Raw genomic sequence first — 19,892 nt, forward strand, 5'->3', positions numbered from 1 at the left:
CTCTAGGAGAAGCATACTACGGTAAATGATACTTCATTTTTATGTATTCCACCACTGTAAAATCCTCTTGCTAAGTCAATGGAGTTCAAAAAAGATATGAAATCCATGCAATAGTCTACTGTATGCAAAAAGAAGTTTAAAAATAATATAATTTATAATATATAAATTGTAACATGGCATAGGGACCCCTAGGTGAGAACTGTTCCAATACAAGAAAATGAGTGTCCCTTCATGAACAAAACTAACATGAAAATAACTGCCATCCACTGAGAGGGCCCCATTTTTCTTAAGTAGCACTGAAGATAATGTTGACATTCAATAAATACATTTGGCTAATAAGAATCAATTTATAGCCCATTATTTTTTATTTTATTAGACACTGATATATAGCACTCACTATGTGTTAAGCTCTATTTTAAGTGTTTTATTACTACTTGTCTGTTTCTGCAGATGAGGGAACTATCACTTAGAAAGTTGAGGAAACTTGCCAAGATTACCCATGTGGTAAGTGGCAGAGCTAGGATTCAAACTTACCCAGTCAGGCCCCTAAGTCCTTACTCTTGACCACCATGCTCTGCCACTTGCTCCACATTAAATAATGGTACAATTACTAAGCCTCAAATTTAGTAAAGGGGAGAGAAAATAATCAAATCACAGTCGTAACACTTGTTTTTTTGTCTATTTTCTTCTTATTGTTTCATTATGCACATACTGTTCCACAAAGGCAAGATGTAGTAACATGAGATTCTACTACTGTTGAACCCTTCCCAACAAATTAGAGAGAAACGGTCATGTTTTGTGTTAGAATCAGAAGACTATGGAATTGGGGTTGAGCATCTGCCTTTAGCTCAGGGCATGATCCCGGGGGTCTCGGGATCAAGCACCACATCGGGACTCCGTGGGGAGCCTGCTTCTCCCTCTGCCTACGTCACTGCCTCTCTCTGTGTCTCTCGTGGATAAATAAATAAAATCTTAAAAAAAATATATGACAACTATGAAATTAGCAAAGTGAGAATCTGCCAAGTTCTAGGTTTTGTCAGTTTCAATTGGCTGATGGTTCTTTTGAAGTTTGCTGACGAACTTTTCATATATCTCTGTTTCAGAAATCAAGGTTCATTTTTAAGTCCTGTATGGAATTTTAACCAAATATATTTAAATCAACAAAAGCTACATAGCTAATTCCTTGAAAAATGCCGTCAGGGACGCCTGGGTGGCTCAGTGGTTGAGCATCTGCCTTCGGCTCTGGTGTGATCTTGCAGTCCCGAGATTTGAATCCTTCACCGGGCTCCCTGCATGGAACCTGCTTCTATGTCTCTGCCTCTCTCTGTGTCTCTTATGAATAAATAAATAAAATCTTTTTTAAAAAATGCCTTCAAATACAACTTATCTTACTTTCCTTAACCTTGCTTTTCTGCTCTAAGGTCAGGAGACTCTTGATAAATGTTTTAACACGCTCTGATGTATAACACCTCATATTTATGAGGAGGATAGAAAGTAAAAATAGTCACGAGTACTCACTAATAAAGTACATACTGTTAAACTATAATTACACCAATATTTTCAAGTAGAGGGAGCTATTGCATAGGAAGAGAAAAGAACAAAAAAAAAAAGTAGAGTGGTATATCAGCAGGCAATCAGTGCAGATATAAAAGAGCTGTCTATTTTGTCACCGGCAACCATGAATCACAACACACTTTTCATTCTGAAATATGAAACCATTACATTTTAAGTTTGACACACTAATAAATAAGCTGTACAATTATGTCCTTCATTTAGGATGTCAGTTTGTGATGAAAGGCTTTTTTATTAGGGGGGAAGGGAAACTACATAATAGTATATTCCCCTCATGAAATGGACAGAAAGCAGCTAGCATTACTTCATATTAATAATTACTAAACTTTCTTAGAGAAAATTGCAACAGTAAAATATACCAAAAGCAAATAAATGATTTCACTAGCTTGGTGCAAGCAATCTCTGCAGTTTCATGTAATACCAAATCAGAAAGTACTATTTTTACCCTGACTAGGTGAATAGGTTTTCAAAATGCAACCAGCTGAAATGATAGAAACATTTCAAAGAAAGATTAACCAGGCAATAACAGAAATAGAACGATTAATAGATTTCCCTTATTATAGAAAAGTCATGGTGAGCATTCATTTAGACAAAGTACAGTCTTCTTTAGACCTTAAACTAGTTCCAGGTGTGCTTGCTTACTAAAATTTATTCAGGCTTAGACCTCTAGTTATTCTCAACACTAAGTCTAATCTACCACCCTTTCTCCTGGAAGAGAGATCTCAAGGGTAGCTCCTTTGTCATTTAAAAAAAAAAAAAAAAAAAAAAAAAGACAAACCATCCACTTCTGAAGATGCCCCATTATGTATAATCACTATTTCATTTTCTGGGATGACTTTTCTGTGTGATTTCCCACATAGCTGAATGAAGTTGCTTTAATGAGGAACGGTCATTTCCTTTCATGGTCATCACATGTAGCAGCCGCACTATGGAAAAAGAGCAGCTGCTACTGCCTACTGAGGCGACTACTATTCTTGAGGCTTTGCTGCATAAAAAATGCTGAAAAACCAGCCTGATTTAGCCTACTTGTCATCAGGAAGATCTGTTTTCTGAAAATCTAGCCCACAGTAGCATACTCATGTTGTAGCAAACGAAATGTTACGACGATATTTCTTAAGACCTCTACCCAACTTCCAGATCCCATGCAATTTTTTAAAAGTCTCCATTAGTTTTTATCATCTTTTATCACAATTTTAATACCTCTAATTCTTCCTGTTTTGGTAAATAACACTGCAAGGAACACTGTTTTCCAATATCAAGACATTGCTTTAGACTAAGCAGTCAATAGAGGGCGCTAAAGACTAATCACAGAACACAAGAAACAGCATCTTACTATGCTAACCTTTTGCTTCTGAAGGATTTTTTCTTTATTCAAAAGCCTTATATTATTATACATGTTATAACAGTATCCCACATGTCTGCCTCATCTCAACCATTTATGAAAGTTGTTCCCTACAGCTCGTAAAAATATTATCTAACTCCTACAATCAATTAAGAACAGTTAACCTCCCTCAGAAGACAGGAGATCTGACTTGAATTCTTCTCACTACTTAAAACTGTGAAATCCTGAGAACCCAGATAACTGCTCTGTCTCACAAGTGAATACAATCACCGCACCTGCCTAAAGAAAAGTGCATATAAGAATTTTGGAGATTTGCTGAAGTGACGCTAATGTTTGATATTATAAACACAGGATGTTTTCATGTCGGGGGAAATCCAAGTTGACAGACTCCTCTCCTCCCATAATCCCTGACTGGCATTACCATATATACCCAAGCATTCACTTAATGCCTCTCCCCCAACCCTTCCACTGAGTTGCTAGCAAAGGCATGTCAATTTGATCTTCTATTTTCTCTGTCTGACTCTTTCTCTCCATTTCCGCTGCCACTACCTTGGTTTAGTTTCTCATCATTTCTTGCCTGGGCAACTGCTAATCTCCCAGTCTTCAATCTTGCCTCCATCAGTCTATTTTCCACAGAGATAACAGAATGATTGTTAAAAATAAAAACCTGAGGCTCCTGGGTGGCTCATTTAGTTAAGCATCAACTCTTGATTTGGGCTCAGGTCATGATCTCAGGGTGGTGAGATGGAGCACTGCATGAGGCTTTGCACTGGGTACAAGGCCTGCTTAAGATTCTCTCTCTCTCCCTCTCCCACTGCCCACCCTCTCCACGCCTCTGCCCAAGCACATGCTCTCTCTCTAAAAAAATAAAAATTGGGGAACCTAGGTGGCTCAGTCAGTTAAATGGCTGACTCTTTCTTGGGATTCTCTCTCCCTCTCTCTATCCCCCCCCCCCGATCGTATGTGCTCTTCAAAAATGAATTAATATATCTTTTTTTTTTAATTTTTATTTATTTATGATAGTCACAGAGAGAGAGAGAGAGGCAGAGACACAGGCAGAGGGAGAAGCAGGCTCCATGCACCGGGAGCCCGACGTGGGATTCGATCCCGGGTCTCCAGGATCGCGCCCTGGGCCAAAGGCAGGCGCTAAACCGCTGCGCCACCCAGGGATCCCGAATTAATATATCTTTTAAAGAATAATTCAAAAACAAAATAAAAATGTAATCACAATTTCTTCTCTGTTTAAAACATTTCAGTGACACATAATTGCCTTCAAGATCAAGTCCTAGCTGCTTGATAGAGCAACTCCCTCAGATCTGCTGATTAATGTAAACTCCTCTTGCTTTCCCCATACATACCAATGCCCATCCCCATTTGCCCCACACATTGTCCCAACAATACAGAACTACTGAAATCAGGGATGGTGAAATGCTCTAACATGCTTCGTGACATCCTACAAGCCATTCCATCTGCCAGGAATACTTTCCCTGCCCCATTGCCACTTCTCTACATCTTTGCTACCAGAGTCAGCTCAAGTGTGTGTCCACTAATAAGAAGCTTCCCTGACTCTCCTCAAAGCTGACTCAGGAACTTTCTACTCTGTGATATCCCTAAATCCAAAAGAGAACTTCATATAGCACTTGTAATAATAGAGTTTTCCTTGCTGTCCCATACCTCCTAGAATAAGTTGGGTCTAGATGCATCCAGAGCACCTTGCTTTTTCTCTATTATAACACTTGACATTTTACAGAAATTATTTTAACTGTGCTACCTACTAAAAATAAGCTTCACAAGAGCAAGGGTATGTTTGCTTATTTATTGCTTTATTTCCAGAACCTACTATAGTGACCACCACTTGGAAGGTACTCAATGGTAGCTGAAATATTGAATGACTGAAACTATTTAGTTTCTCTCTCCTTACTGGACTGTTAAGTATATCAAAGGCAAAAAACACATCCCATCAGAGGTGAGTAAGAACAACAGTTAGCACTTACTCAGTTCTTGCCATGACAGGTATGTTCTAGGAATCTTACTTATTAGAATTCATTTAATCTTCAAACCACCATGAGGTAGGTACCACTATCATCCCTATTTTCAAGATGAGAAAACTAAGAGGAAAATTAACCAAGGCACACAGTTGATAAATGGCAGAACCAGAATTTAAGCCAGCTGGTCAAGTTCCAGAGTTTATGCTCTTAGCCTTTAGGTGATGCAGCTTCTCTATCTTCAGGTATTAGCCAAATGAATTAATATTGAAAGAAGGCAAAGTGATAGAAGATACATTTATTACGTTGCCAAAGTATGTAACCTGAGTCTTATTTATCACACTTGGCCACTACAGGTTTATATTTCAATACCTAGCTGATAAAGTTAGCACAGAATATGCTAATATTCGGTTTAGCTTTGCTAAACATACAAATAAAACATGTATTTGTTTGCCAAATTTTAATTTATATCTGCTTTCTCAAGAATCCACTCATTTGGTCAGCTAGGGACAACTTTAATGAACAGGATATAAACATGTGACAATAATTAGCCCAAATGGATGGGATTCAAAGTTTCTGCAGGGTCTATAAAATGCAGTACACGAATATTTGTGTACATTCCCACAGATCAAAGAGATCAGAATCATGAACTAAGACAAGGTGCAGGGGTAGCACCTGGGGCAGAATAGTGGTTCAGTTGAAATGTGGGCTCTGTGAGAGATAGATATCAACCTGAAGATGTGGGGAGCTCTAGCCAGGAACCTGGTCCATAAGGAAAACTACAAACATGCACAACCAAACATGGCAAGCTCAATAGAAGGGCATGGGAAGACAAATGTTACATAAATGGGAGACAGAAGAAATGAACAAGAATAGGGGGTCACATTTAATAAAATTGGCAGTCCATCAGCAAGAGGTATTTTTTTTTAAAGATTTTATTTATTTATTCATGAGAGACACACACACAGAGAGGCAGAGACACAGGCAGAAGGAGAAGTAGTCTCCCCACGGGGAGCCCAGTGTGGGATTCAATCCCAGGATCCGGATCACAACCTGAGCCAAAGGCAGAAGCTCAAACCACTGAGCCACCCAGGTGCCCCAAGAGGTATTTTTTAAAGAAGAACATGAGACCTATACTATGGATTGTCCTGACATTCAACATTATATATATATATATATATATATATATATATATATATAACACTTTACAGTGTTACTGTAAATACAGTGTTACTCTAATGCAGAAAAAACAGAAATCAAGATGTAAACATGGACTTAACTACATGGATTCAAAATAAAGAACTTTTGGATTTTAAAATTCTGTATTCAAAACCCTAAATTGTAAACACATTAAGGAAATAGCATAGGAATTTTGACAACAGAATGTCAAAGAGACCATATTTTATTTCAGATAAAAATTGTGTCTAGTAGATCAATGGAACAGGATAGAGAACCTGAAAATAAACCCATGCTGGTATGGCCAATTAATCTGTGATGAAAGATGCAAGAATATACACTAGGGAAAAAATAGTCTTTTCAATAAATGGTGTTGGGAAAACTGGACAGCTACACACTATATGAAACTGGACCATTTTCTTACACCATACACAAAAATAAATTCAAAAGGGATTAAAGACCTAAATGTGAGGCCTGCAATCATAAAACTCCTAAAACACAGGCTGTAATCTCTTAGACATCAGCCTAACCAATGTATTTATGGATATGTCTCCTCAGGCAAGGGAAACAAAAGCAAAAATAAACCACCGGGACTATACCAGAATAAAAACTTTAGCACAGTAAACACAACCATCAACAAAACAAAAAGGCAACTTACCAAATGCAAGGTGTTTGCAAATGATATATCTGATAAGGGGTTACTATCCAGAATATATAAAAAAACTTATACAACTCAACATCAAATACCAATCTGATTTTAAAAAGATAGTGCTGCCTGGGTGGCTTGGTCAGTTAAGTATCCAACTTGATTTTGGTTCAGGTCATGATCTCAGGGTCATGAGATCAAGCTCCCCATGGGGTTCCATGCTGGATGTGGTGCCTGCTTAAGATTCTCTCTATTCCTCTCCCCTTTGCCTCTCCCCCACTCTAAATAAATAAAAAAAAAATAGATATAGGACCTGAATAGACATTTTCCTAAGGAACATATACAGATGGCCAACAGATACAGGAAAAGATGCTCAACATCACTAATCATCAGGGAAATGCAAATCAAAACCACAATGAGGTATCATACACTAGTAAGAATGGCTAGTATCAAAAAGACAAGAAATGACAAGTGTTGGCAAGGATGTAGAGAAAAGGGAACCCTCATACACTATTGGTTCAAATGTAAATTGGTACAACCACTATGCAAAACAGTATGGAGGTTCTCTAAAAAAATAAAGACCCTAAAAAAAAAAAAAAAAAAAAAAAAAAAAAAAAAACTATGATCCAGTAATTCTACTCTGGGATTTACAACAGCCAAGAGGTGAAAACAATGCAAGTGTTCATCAGTAGATGAATGCATAAAGAAAATGTGATACACACACACACACACACACACACACACACATACACTGGAATATTACTCATTCATTAAAAATGAAATCTTGCCATTTTTTGACAACATCAATGAACCTAGAGGGCATTATGCTAAGAGAAATGAATGAGACACAAAATGACAAATACCATGATTACTTATATGTAGACTCTAAAAAATAAATTAAAAAAAACAGACTCTCAAATACAGAGAACTGCCAGAGGGGAGGTAGGAGGGGAAATCAGTAAAATAGGTGAAAGAGATTAAGAAGTACAAACTTCCAGTGATAAAATAAGTCATGGAAATAAAAAGTAGGGGACACAGAATATAGTCAATAAGATTGTAGTTACATTGTATGAAGACAGATAGTGGCTATACATCATGGTTAGCAATGAGAAATATACAGAATCGTCTAATCACTATGTTGCATACCTGAAACATAACATCGTACATCAAATACACTTCAATAATAAAAAAAAAAAATGTGTATAGGGGCAGCACAGGTGGCTCAGTGGTTTAGCACCGCCTTTAGCCCAGGGCGTGATCCTGGAGACCTGGGATCGAGTCCCCCATTGGGCTCCCTACACGGAGCCTGCTTCTCCCTCTGCCTGTGTCTCTGCCTCTCTCTGTCTCTCTCTCTGTGTGTGTTTCTCATGAATAAATAAATTTTAAAAAATTGTGTATAAATTATTTTATCTGATAATTTTTGATACTTATTGTCAACTGAGTTTATTAAAACATAAAGGTGGCCTACAGTAAACTCATGATAAGAAATATGGTTAAGTCACATAGTTTTAATCCTATATTTAATTACTCAAATTAGTTCTTAAAATTCTGTGCTGCTGAATATGTCACCACACCAAAATAACTGTTCTTCTCTATTACTGGAGTCTGTCACCAAAATGGAATGATTGCAAAAAAAAGTTTGAGAAAACAACTTCAAACAATTATGAAATAAAAAGTGCTCTACAAATGAACACATCTCCTAATCAATGAATTCAGTATTGTGGTGTACAGTATCACAAAATGAGGCTGCTGAGCCTAACTCCACAAATATTTATTCACACTCTATAGAAGTGTGGGGAAATATACTTTAAAGATAATTTTAAAGGATCTACATGCATTAATTTCTGGAAAACATGAGGTAGATAGCTATGGAATATTTGATAAGAGAATTACTCCAACTCAACAATGGTTAACTGAGAAAAAGCAACAACCAGTAGCAAATGCTTGTTTCTTGAAGGGTATACTCTTAAATGTGGCATTATTTGAACTGAAGAGTATTGAGTTAAAATCTAAATAAATTCACAAGTAAATTTTCAAAATAAGATATCAAGGAAGTTACTAAAATGGAGAATACTGAAAGAAACCAATGTATTTAAAAGGAAGACCACTAACTCTTCCATCCTGGAGGTAGGTGGAAGAACGAACTGGTACAAAGGCAAAGGAAAGGTTCTTTTACACACACACATACACACATGCACACACACAAATATATATCTTAAAGGAAAAATAGGGATCTGCAGAAGCTCTGATGTACAGCTGGCATGAGTTAAAATTTCCATTGTGAGCAAATGTCAATCAGGAAACAGAATCCAAAGATTATTCTTTTAGGGGAGAAAATGTACATAGGAGAGAAAGACAAGGAAGACAGTGATTCGCTCCACTAGTGGTAGGATGGGTGTAGATTAAAAGTCAGGGGACAAGTTTTGAGTCCCAGCTTGGTGCCAGCCTGACTGTATATAATTTCACAAGTTCATTTCTCTGGGTCAGTTTCCTCAATTGTAAAACGAGAACATGACAGTTAGAATCTGTTTCCCCAACTCCAAAATCCCATAACTAAATTTGACAGAGTATCTTGAGTCAAATTTGTCATTAATTTCTACCAAAACATTTCAGAAAACCACTATAAGAAGTAGGGAATGATGGAAGTTATTCAAAACATGGCATCAGTAATGAAAAAGATGCACACTATGGTCACAAATATGGTATGATTTTTGTTAGTGATGTCTTTTAAGAACTCCTAAAAAAGCCACTGACGGGCAGCCCAGGTGGCTGGGCAGTTTAGCGCTGCCTTCAGCCCAGGGCCTGATCCTGAAGACCCAGGATCGAGTCCCACGTCGGGCTCCCTGCATGGAAGCTGCTTCTCCTTCTGCCTGTGTCTCTGCCTCTCTCTCTCTCTCTCTCTCTCTCCCTCTCTCTGTGTTTCTCATGAATGAATGAATGAATGAATGAATAAATAAATAAATAATCTTAAAAAAAAAAAGGCCACTGACTACACAAGATCTAACTTGCTGGGTATTGTACCACTGAAACAAAACATAAAACAAAGTATTTATGGCATATGCCCTTTTTTTATATGATGAACCTTAAAACAACTTTTTTTTCCTTTGCCATTTTTAGATTGCATCAAAATACATGTCGGGGACTATTAGCTGAATTAAAATCACCAGAATAGTTCTTGTTTAAGATAGTGAAATGTAATTAATTATACTAAAAGAGCTTCTGATTTGACCAACAAGCTAAGCATTTACTTTTAGGAAAGAGAAATAAATGTATTTTTAGTGAATGCAAGGCAATAAATAGATGATTTAATGAATAATGAACAAGCTACCTTATCAGAATCTAATCCCATTTTTAACTATTTTATAATATAGCCAAGTATTACACAGATCATACCAATTACCGCAACACCATCATGTTCAAAGTACCCACAAAATACATTCAGTGCACTCAAGATAGATTAAACTGATATGGTTCCTGGCTCCTTGTGTCTTATTACTTCCTAAATACTATTAGGCATTAAGAATAGATTTTTCCATGCATCATGCATAGAACTAAACAGTCCCCAAGCAGCACAGTAAGCACAGCATGTCAGGCAATTAAAAGTGCAGTGGAAGAGAAGTGGACAGAGAAACTTGCTAAAAAATCAAAATATATTGTAAAGAGGAAAGAAAATAGATAAGCTTGCACATAATTTTATTCTGCATAGCTTGGTACTTTAAAGTCTATTTTAAGCGCCATAATAATTTAAATGGTTCAAGCAGGAGTCCCATGGAAATTACTTCTTGAAGACTATTTCTTACTTCTGATCCCTTTCTAGCCTCCGATTAGATTTTTTTCCCTTGGATATTAGATCTGTTGCTTGAATGTTTTATATCTTAAACATTTTTTGTCATGCTGTAATTGTTGCCCATTTACTCCGGGCCCAGGACTTCTGCTGGTTTTAAGAAAAATAAACAAACCACACAATGATTCTTGACCTACAAATCCCATCATTTGGCTGCAGTGTCCACTAGGCAAACAGTAGTACTCAAGCACAAAGTCATACCTTCTATTAAAATTACATTTCTTGAAATGTAATTACACTTCACACTATGAATCGCACACTTAAAAGTGGCTAAAATGGTCAATTTTACGTTATGCATGTTTTACCAAAAAAATTTTAAGTAGAGAAATGAATTTTTACATAAGAAATATCATAATATCGTCCAGGGAAAAAACTACATTAGTTGAAAGTTATCATGATGCAGGGAAAGTGTAGACATGTCAAACTTGAAAAAAGCTTTTCTAATGTTAGTTTTGGAGTTTATTCTCATTTTCCAAATAAATCATTCTCAGCCTAAGCACTGACAAATACTAGCTGAGACTTGGGTTTCTCATTGGTTAAGTGGTAAGAACAATAGTACAGATTTCACAGAGTTGTGCAAAGCATTAAATGACACAGGTCATATGAGGCACTTTCTTAGTCCATAGAGGTCACTTCCTAAGTGCTGTTAACTGTTCTATGGCTATCACTGTGAAGATGATGATGGAGAAGTCAGCAGGAAATATGAGACTCAGAAGTGAACAATTACCATTGGGTTTACTGTCTTCTGAACTCAGCTGAGCATGTGTGATTTAAACCAACAGTGCTATCAACTACTAATCCACTCATGATATTATGCTTACATAGTTACAAATGAAAATAAAGAGCTGACTCTCTACCTCTCCAGATACGTAGACCTCTGCATCTGAAGACAAGTTTTAAGAGCAGTATGGTGTCCTCAGCCCTTTTTCTCCCTTGGAGCAGACACTGAAAGACAGGAGCTCTCTCCAGCCTGGGAGGTTTGCAGACACACACAGCTATATCAAGGACATAGGATGCCCTTCATTCTTTAGGAAAAAATTCTATGATGTTTAAGAAAAATCCCTGAATGGGCAATCAATACTATGTAGTATGCAGCAGCATATAACATGCACAATAAAATTTTGCCAACTTTGAAACCGTACAGGAGAAATGCCACAGAGTGCTGCTGGGAAATCTGGAACACAACACATGCCATTTGTATTCTCTGGCCATAGAAAAGTCAACAGGTATCTAAAGAGCTTTGGCCAGGTGGGGGTGGCTGGGGGGGGGGGGGGGGCGTAAATGCAAGGAACCACAGAATTCAGAAATGATCTCAAGTAAATCTTTGGGAATTGTACTAAGTATTTTTCTCTGGAAAGACAACTGGAAATTTTTTTGTCATTTATCATTGTGTTAAGCCACAGTTATGAAGAATCGGTGTCATTTCTGCTCTGAAGACTGTACTTTCACTGCTAGAGCACAGACTTAGGGGCCCAGCTCCACTCCCTAACTGGGAGATCCTGAGCAAATTCCTCAACCTCTTGTCATCAGCTTCCTCAGCCATAAAATGAAGATGATTATAGGACCTACCTCATGGGGCTGTGGGGAGGATTGAATCAGTTTATGGGGGCAGCCGGGGTGGCTCAGTGGTTTAGCGCTGCCTTCAGCTCAGGGCCTGATCCTGGGGACCCAGGATCGAGACCCACATCAGGCTCCCTGCATGAAGCCTGCTTCTCCCTCTGCCTGTGTCTCTGCCTCTCTCTCTGTGTGTCTCTCATGAATAAATAAATAAAATCTTAAAAAAAAAAAAGAATTGGTTTATGTATATATCAATGCTTTAAGCAATGCCTGACACAGAGTAAGCAGTACATAATCCATAATTACAGGCTATTATTACCATGCAAAATGGTAGTCCTGTTTTCCAAATAAAATACAAGAACACAAAGTTTCTTAAAGAATTTTTCATTAAAAGAATAAAATTCAAAAGTTTAGATAGGAAATACCCACTTAGGGCACCTGGGTGGCTCAGTGGTTGATCGTCTGCCTTTGGCTCAGGTCATTATCCTGGGGTCCTGGGATCGAGTCTCACATCGGGCTCCCTGCGAGGAGCCTGCTTTTCCTTCTGCCTGTGTCTCTGCTTTTCTGTGTCTCTCATGAATATATAAATAAAATCTTAAAAAAAAAAACCACTTAAAAAAAAAAAAAGACTTGAAATAAGGACCAAGTAATCAATTCCAGGACATTCCTGTGGCTGGAATGTCCACTACCTGTTTGTCTATAAAGCATACCTCAGTTCCCTGTGAGGTCCCTCTGAATCCTAAGAAGCAATCATCACGGTCTTAGTCTTTCTTCCAGCACAGGTAAAACCATAATGTATTACACAGAGTTATTCTCAAATCTGTTTCCTTTTGTATATACATCTTTATTTATCCACTTATTCTCTATTCCCAATTGAATTTAAACTCCATGAGGACATGGGATCTATGGTTTATTTTGTTCACTACTATATTCTCCATGTCTAGAACAGTGCCTGCCATAGACAATGTTTAATACACATTTGTCAGAGACCTTTAACATCTCTTTTCATCTTTATATACCTCATACCAGCCTATATTAAATGGACAACAATCTTTTTTGAAGGAGAGAATGAGTAACAGGTATAGCCCCTGTGTTTTCAGATTTTTTTTTAGAATCATCATCATTTTTCAGTAACTGGTAACATGTTCTTTTATGCCTAGGAAGGTGTGGGCATTTATATACATCTTTTATTTAGTCTTTACAACTTAATAAGGCAAATATTATTTTTATCTCAGAGATTATTATTTTGGTAAACCAAGAATAAGAAAGACTAACAAGCCTGTCCAAAGTCCTAGTAGGGAGTCACAGCCAGAGTAAAAATCCTGGTCCTTTCTGATTCGTTAACAGCTAGTGCTGTTAACCACCCTATATGTGCGCAGTGGTGCACGGGTGAATATCTTATCAGACTAAAGGAAAATACAAAAGATGGATGGCTCAATGGTTGAGCATCTGCCTTCAGCTTTTGACATGGTCCCGGAGTCCTGGGATCAAGTCCCATGTCGGGCTCCCTGCATGGAGCCTGCTTCTCCCTCTGCCTGTGTCTCTGCCTCTCTGTGTGTCTCTCATGAATAAATAAGTAAAATCTTAAAAAAAAAAAAAAAAAAAAGGAAAGAAAAGAAACAGCTGAAAGGGATACCTGAGCCCTAGAAAATGGTATGTAAAGATCAAGCAGCCAATCCCTTTTCATGCATCATTAACAAATTGGCCCTTTGGTACCAGAAGGAGGCAGCACCGCTTCCTGGCCCTCACTGGGGAGAACACGGCCTCTCTGGATCACTGCCGGGCTCCCAATGGCAGCAACAACCAGGGCAGAGCAGTGCAAAACACCATGCCTTGGGAAAACAAATTCTCAACATGTCTGGGTGCTTTTGACTCAGTCTTTCTGCCATTCTGCAGGAAAGGCTAGGACTGCCATCTATCACCATGGTTCTTGACGGTGACATCAGAATCAAGTGAGGACTTCTGAAACATAGTCATACCCAGAGAGGTAGTGTGAAACCTGATGATGAAACAGCTCTGGAGAATGAGTTTCTCCTTTAGACCAGCGTTTTTTGTTTTGTTTTTGTTTTTTTTTTTTGACAGTTATTATTCTGTTTTTAATTACATGGGAGGCAGATACACAGCTAAACTGATATCCACTAACTTCCTAGAATATGTTCAGCATTTCATGAGATGTAATTGCCAGGTTTTGCAGTAAATCTGAGCATCTTTACTGCCTCTATTTTAGCTTTCTGTGGCTGTTCCACAAACACTAATACTTACAGTTTGGCTACTTGTGAAATACTCATGAAAGGTAATACAACAGCTATACCATTTTCAGGATCTGCTCAGCAATGCCTTCTAGTATGAAGCAGAAATAGTTCTTAAGAAACATTTGTTAAAAGAGGAACCACCCTATGAGAAAGTACCAACCATCTGACAAGCATTTGCTGCCTGCCTTCTATTCTCTCTCCCCACCATTAGACACAATGGGATTTTTTTTTTTTTTTTTTTTTTTTGCCAAATTCGTATTCCAGAGAAGCCATGAAATTCCCGCAAAGTTCAACATCAGGCCTGACTTAAGATCTTTGGGGCCTCCTGCTAACTTCATCCCCCTGCAGCTGCCTCGCTAAGGCAAGCTTTTGATCTGTACTATCTGGATTTCAAGCTGATATACACACAGCCTCTTTGATCTCTTATTAAGTGGCTTCTGGTCTCCTGATGCCTTTAGTCTTGCTGAACTGTGGTTTTTGGAAGTCAGTCATCATCCTGAGCACACTACAAACTCCACACACCAGGAGCAGGTTCCCTTCATTCACCCACTTCGCAGGCTTGAAAAGCAATCTTTAAGCCATAAGAGAATTTCCCCACTAGCCACAATCAAACCACTCCATGAACACACTACTAAGAATTATTTTTCAAATGAAGCAGCTTAAAATGATTTAAAGGATACAGAACTTTCCCATAGAGGGAAAGGAAGCAAATCCTCTGTGAAAAGAAATCTTCAACCCAGTTGGCACTGGAGCTTACAGTACTTTGATGTTAATAAAAATAAATGTGGATAGGAATCAGGGATGGGCACCATATAGCCTTTATCAGTCCCAAGTTCCACTAGGCAAAAGTGACCTTTCAATGCAGATATGTGGTTTGTTCATCAATAAGCTATATGATATATTTGCAAGAACATGGACACTGCCATTAGTAGCAGGTTGACGACTTTTTTCTTAGTCTTACTATCTTAATTCTACATAGGTAAAGTGAACCCAAAGAACTCCTTAAAAAGAAAAAAAGACAAAAAACAACCACAAAAGAAAAAACCAACCCAGATATTGGTGTCTGTATTATGAGACATCTTGAGCACGAAAGTTTAAGTATATAGTAACCTACAACACATGACTGTCCTCCATGTCTTAGATTCTAGAAATAGTAATAGGTTTGCATCTGACTTTTTAATATTACTAAAAGATGTACTACTATATGTTAAAATTATGTTGATACCTATCTAATTCTATATCCTAGATCCTGTGAACTAATCGGCTAATAGGAATATAAAGGTACTGCACCTCCACAAGTTAGTAAACACTATGTACTGTTAGTAGCATCCACCTAAAAATAGCAAAACTTAAAACCCTTCATTTCTTCCACTTATAAATTCAATTTTCTGATAATCAAGATTAAAATTGGAAGAAGAAATAGGAATAGACTTTTGGTACTAATAGCATTGTCTGAAAATAAACCATGTATGCCCTTTAGCTACAAAAATCAATAATTTCTGCCAATATAAAGTTGAAACAAAATGGATAGTTCTATATTGCTATCACTTAATCTGTCCACATTATGGAAAACCATTAGCAAATTCATGAATTAGGCACCTGCGTACACTTTGTTTTCCAGGAGAATAATATAATTAAAGAAATGACACTACATAAGAAGGCATCAATTTTAAGTGGTCTAAAACATGAGTCTCACAAATGGTTACATTCAAGCAATCTAGTAAAAATGTACCAAAATTTAAAAGATATGTACTCTTCTAATGAGCAATTCTAGGAATTCATCACAAGGATTATTCCCACCTTTCTACAAAAGTCAGTATGACAAAGATATCCATTACAGCTTCATTTGAAATACCCACACAGAGTATAGGAAATTGATTAAATAATTGTACATCAACAATACTGTGCAGTTTTTTTTTTTAAGATTTTATTTATTCATGAGAGACAGAGAGAGAGAGAGAGGCAGAGACACAGGCAGAGGGAGAAGCGGGCTCCATGCTGGGAGCCTGATGTGGGATTCAATCCTGGGTCTCCAGAATCACGCCCTGGGCCAAAGGCAGGCTCTAACCGCTGAGCCACCAGGGATCCCTACTGTGCAGTTTTAAAAAAGAATTACATAGCTCTATAAATACCAAAATGAAAGAACATATAATTGAGATAAAAAGTAATGTGCTTTAAGTATGTATGACATATTCCATTTATGTGTAAAAAAATTAAAAAACCATTAAGCAACAACAAAAAAACCGTATTACTTTTATAACTGTGTATGTTTAACATCTGAGAGGATTGACAAGAAAAACAGGAGTTTTTATCTAAGAGAAGTGAAGGACTATGGTCAGAGATAGATTTCCTTTTCACAGGATACATTATGTACCTTTGAATTTTTATGCCATATGTATGTATTTATGAATGAGAAGGAGAGACAGAGAGAGAGGATCTCAAGCAGGCTGCACTATTCAGTGCACTATTCAGTGCACTATTCAGTGCACTATTCAGTGCAGAGCCCAACTCAGGGGCTCGATCTCACAACCCTGAGGTTATGATTTGCACCAAAATCAAAGTCAGATGCTTAATCAACTGAGCCACCCAGAAGCCCCTTTATTACTTATTTTAAAAACATTTTTAGAAGCACCTCACTGGCTCAGTCAGTGTACATGTAACTCTTGATCTCAGGGTAGTGATTTCGAGCCCCATGTTGGATGTAGAGATTACTTAAAAATAAAATCTTAAAAAAAATACACACATACATTCCTAATGTGCAGAGAAAATCATTCTGTTGCACGCATGAAAAGAAAAAAGCCAATTTAAAGCCACATGCATGAAACTTACAAAATCTCTTCCTACAACTTTTAAAATCTTTTAAAAAGAATTTATTAATGGAGTTAGGAAGGAGTCAGGCAAAAACTAAAAATTGCACACTAAGTTTTTATCAGAAATAGTAAGGCATACCATATCCAACACTCAGCAATACTACAATATTTTATATTCATACTATTTGGGCTTTATAACCCATTTCTTCTGTTAAGAAAAATTAATCACTTTTTTTCAGGGAGGAATATTTACACTATTGTTTTTAGTGAGTCATTATTGGTCTTTGGTCTTTAAAACAACTTTTAAAAATATTACTAACAGGATTTATGTTAATCACCTTTCCATGGCTTAGCTATGATGCTAATTTTTATTTTAATGTCTAAGAAAAACCTGACGTCTTTAAAAACATCTACTTTGGCAAAAATTGAGTCTGTCCATATCAAGAAGGGAGAGAAATGAGGACTGGGATGTGGATGGAGGAGAATTATTGGTTAATAAATTTTATCTTCTAAATCACTGAAATTCAAAAGTATTAAGAATGGCAATATCATGGCTAATGTTCAAAAATTGGCTAATGTCAAACATTTCCAGTGAATTATAATCATGAGGGGTTATTCAAAGTTCAACATAAATCAAAACACCAGAAAATATCCACTTACCATGTTTAATATATAAGGTCAACTCAAGGTGAAATCCACACAATTCCAAATTTATTTCAGGCTTTTTGGAAGAAAATTACAGACTGACACTAACTAATAATTGCTTCATTACTGAACACCAGCCTATAACAAATTAGTTACACTAATTTAGGATTCTTAAATTTGTAATTATTTTCATTTGAAGCAATAAACAAAACTAGCTCTTACACAATGCATATGATCACTCTATATTAGTTTTTAATACTTACTAAACTTTCATGTAAGCGTTCAAAATGAGAATACATCTAGCAGCTTGTCCTTACGATATGACATTTTTTACAAGCTGGAAAAACAGGAAGATCTGCTGTAATATATTTAGTACAAAGATCTCCTGTTAGAAAATGCACTCATAAGGAAAGGAGCAACATAATATAGTAGCTTAAAGGCATAGATTTGGGAGCCGACTGCTTGAGTTCATATTTCAGTTCTGCCATATTCTAAATGTGTGAATTTGGACTACTTACGTGACCTCTCTGTGTCTTGGGTTCCTCACTTCAAAAATGAGGATAATAATAGTACCTACTCCACAGGATTTTTGTGAGGAATACATAAAGCAATCAGAACAGTGCCCAGCAAACAGTAAACACTCAATAAATGTTAGCTATTGTTATTAGATTTGTATTAGTTTTATTTGTATTACTATTAGGATTAGTACGAGTATTAGTAATATTCCAAGGAATAAAGACATTACACGTAATCAAGACTAAGATAACTAAAGTACAATATGTAAAAACTGGCAAGAAATTATACTGTGAAAAGTCATAACCAAATTTCTGAAGTTTTATGTTGCTTAGAAACAGAGTACATTGTTAAGCCATCATATTCATGTTCTTGATAAATTATGCACATCGTTATTTTCCACAACACTATCCCATAAGGTATGACATTGTAGTGACCAATGAGCCTTCTGATATGGTACACATATAAGGCAGGATTTTAACTAGCCACTACATGGAGTAGGACATAGAAATAAATACTTGAGACTAATAAATATTCTACCTCCACTCAAATCAGAGCCAATAAAGCTATTATCATTTTATTATAACATCTGAGGCAGCTTATACCCTGAATCATATTTACTATTCTTCCCTATTGCTTTCTCCTTTTCCTTTGCCTCAATCTATTTTAAATGCCTTTCATGAAAATGAATTTCCAGTTTGCTTTTTGCATTTTCAGACTTTCGCCTATCCAGAGAGCTACCCCATAGTTCCATGGCCAAGATCCTTTCTCTGCTCACTCATCTTTTCCTAAGGTTGGTTCAGTTCAATTTATGTAAAAAGCAAATGCTGGCCCATAATCCACATTAGATAATTCACATACGGCTCATCAGGAGTTGACTTAATTTTAGAATATAATTTTACAATTCAATTTAGACTTCACTAAACAAAGGCATCTACTTATTAATTTTCCTAATCTAACTAGATAGCTACAAATTGATAGGGTTCAAATACATTGTAGTACGGCTATACCTTCAAGATAATATCAAGACTTTTTTTAGTTTATTTTCTAAATTGGATAATTATCAATATCCACATACCCATAGTAATGTTAACATTTCCTACTTCTTTTAAGTACACTTAACCTACAACAATCCTTTGAGCTTGACATTATTCCCATTTTATAGATGAAGAAATTGCATAAGCACCAATGAAACAGATGCTGTATATAATTTTGTCAGGTTCTGGGGAAGTTCTTACTATTCTAGAGAAAAACCAGTTAGTGAGAAATTAATATTGCTAAGTAAATTTTCAATCTCTTCAATACTGCTAATGCAGTCCTTTACAACCTGGAAGTTCTCCCACTCTCCTAAAACTTTCTCCCTGTGGCCAGGGATGTTTCTACAGTATTCTAAATGTGCTAAGGGGCAAAAAGGATGCAAGTAGATCTGCATCAGCCCTATTCAGCTACCCAATAAATTCATACAGGGTGCATCAAATACAGTAATAGCCAAAACACGGCCTTTCATGACTTTTGCAAAACCTTCACCTGGCCTTGTAAAAAAATTTTTT

General features: G+C 36.8%; 1 protein-coding gene across 14 annotated transcripts in view; it reads right to left on the reverse strand.

Annotated features, from left to right (window-relative positions):
• The window catches only part of PATJ (PATJ crumbs cell polarity complex component), a 358,484-nt gene that overhangs the window by 254,794 nt on the left and 83,798 nt on the right, over positions 1-19,892 (reverse strand). The gene's annotated exons all lie outside the window — the stretch shown is intronic.

The sequence above is a fragment of the Vulpes vulpes genome, chromosome 12 (genome assembly GCF_048418805.1).
Source record: "Vulpes vulpes isolate BD-2025 chromosome 12, VulVul3, whole genome shotgun sequence".
Taxonomy (NCBI): domain Eukaryota; kingdom Metazoa; phylum Chordata; class Mammalia; order Carnivora; family Canidae; genus Vulpes; species Vulpes vulpes.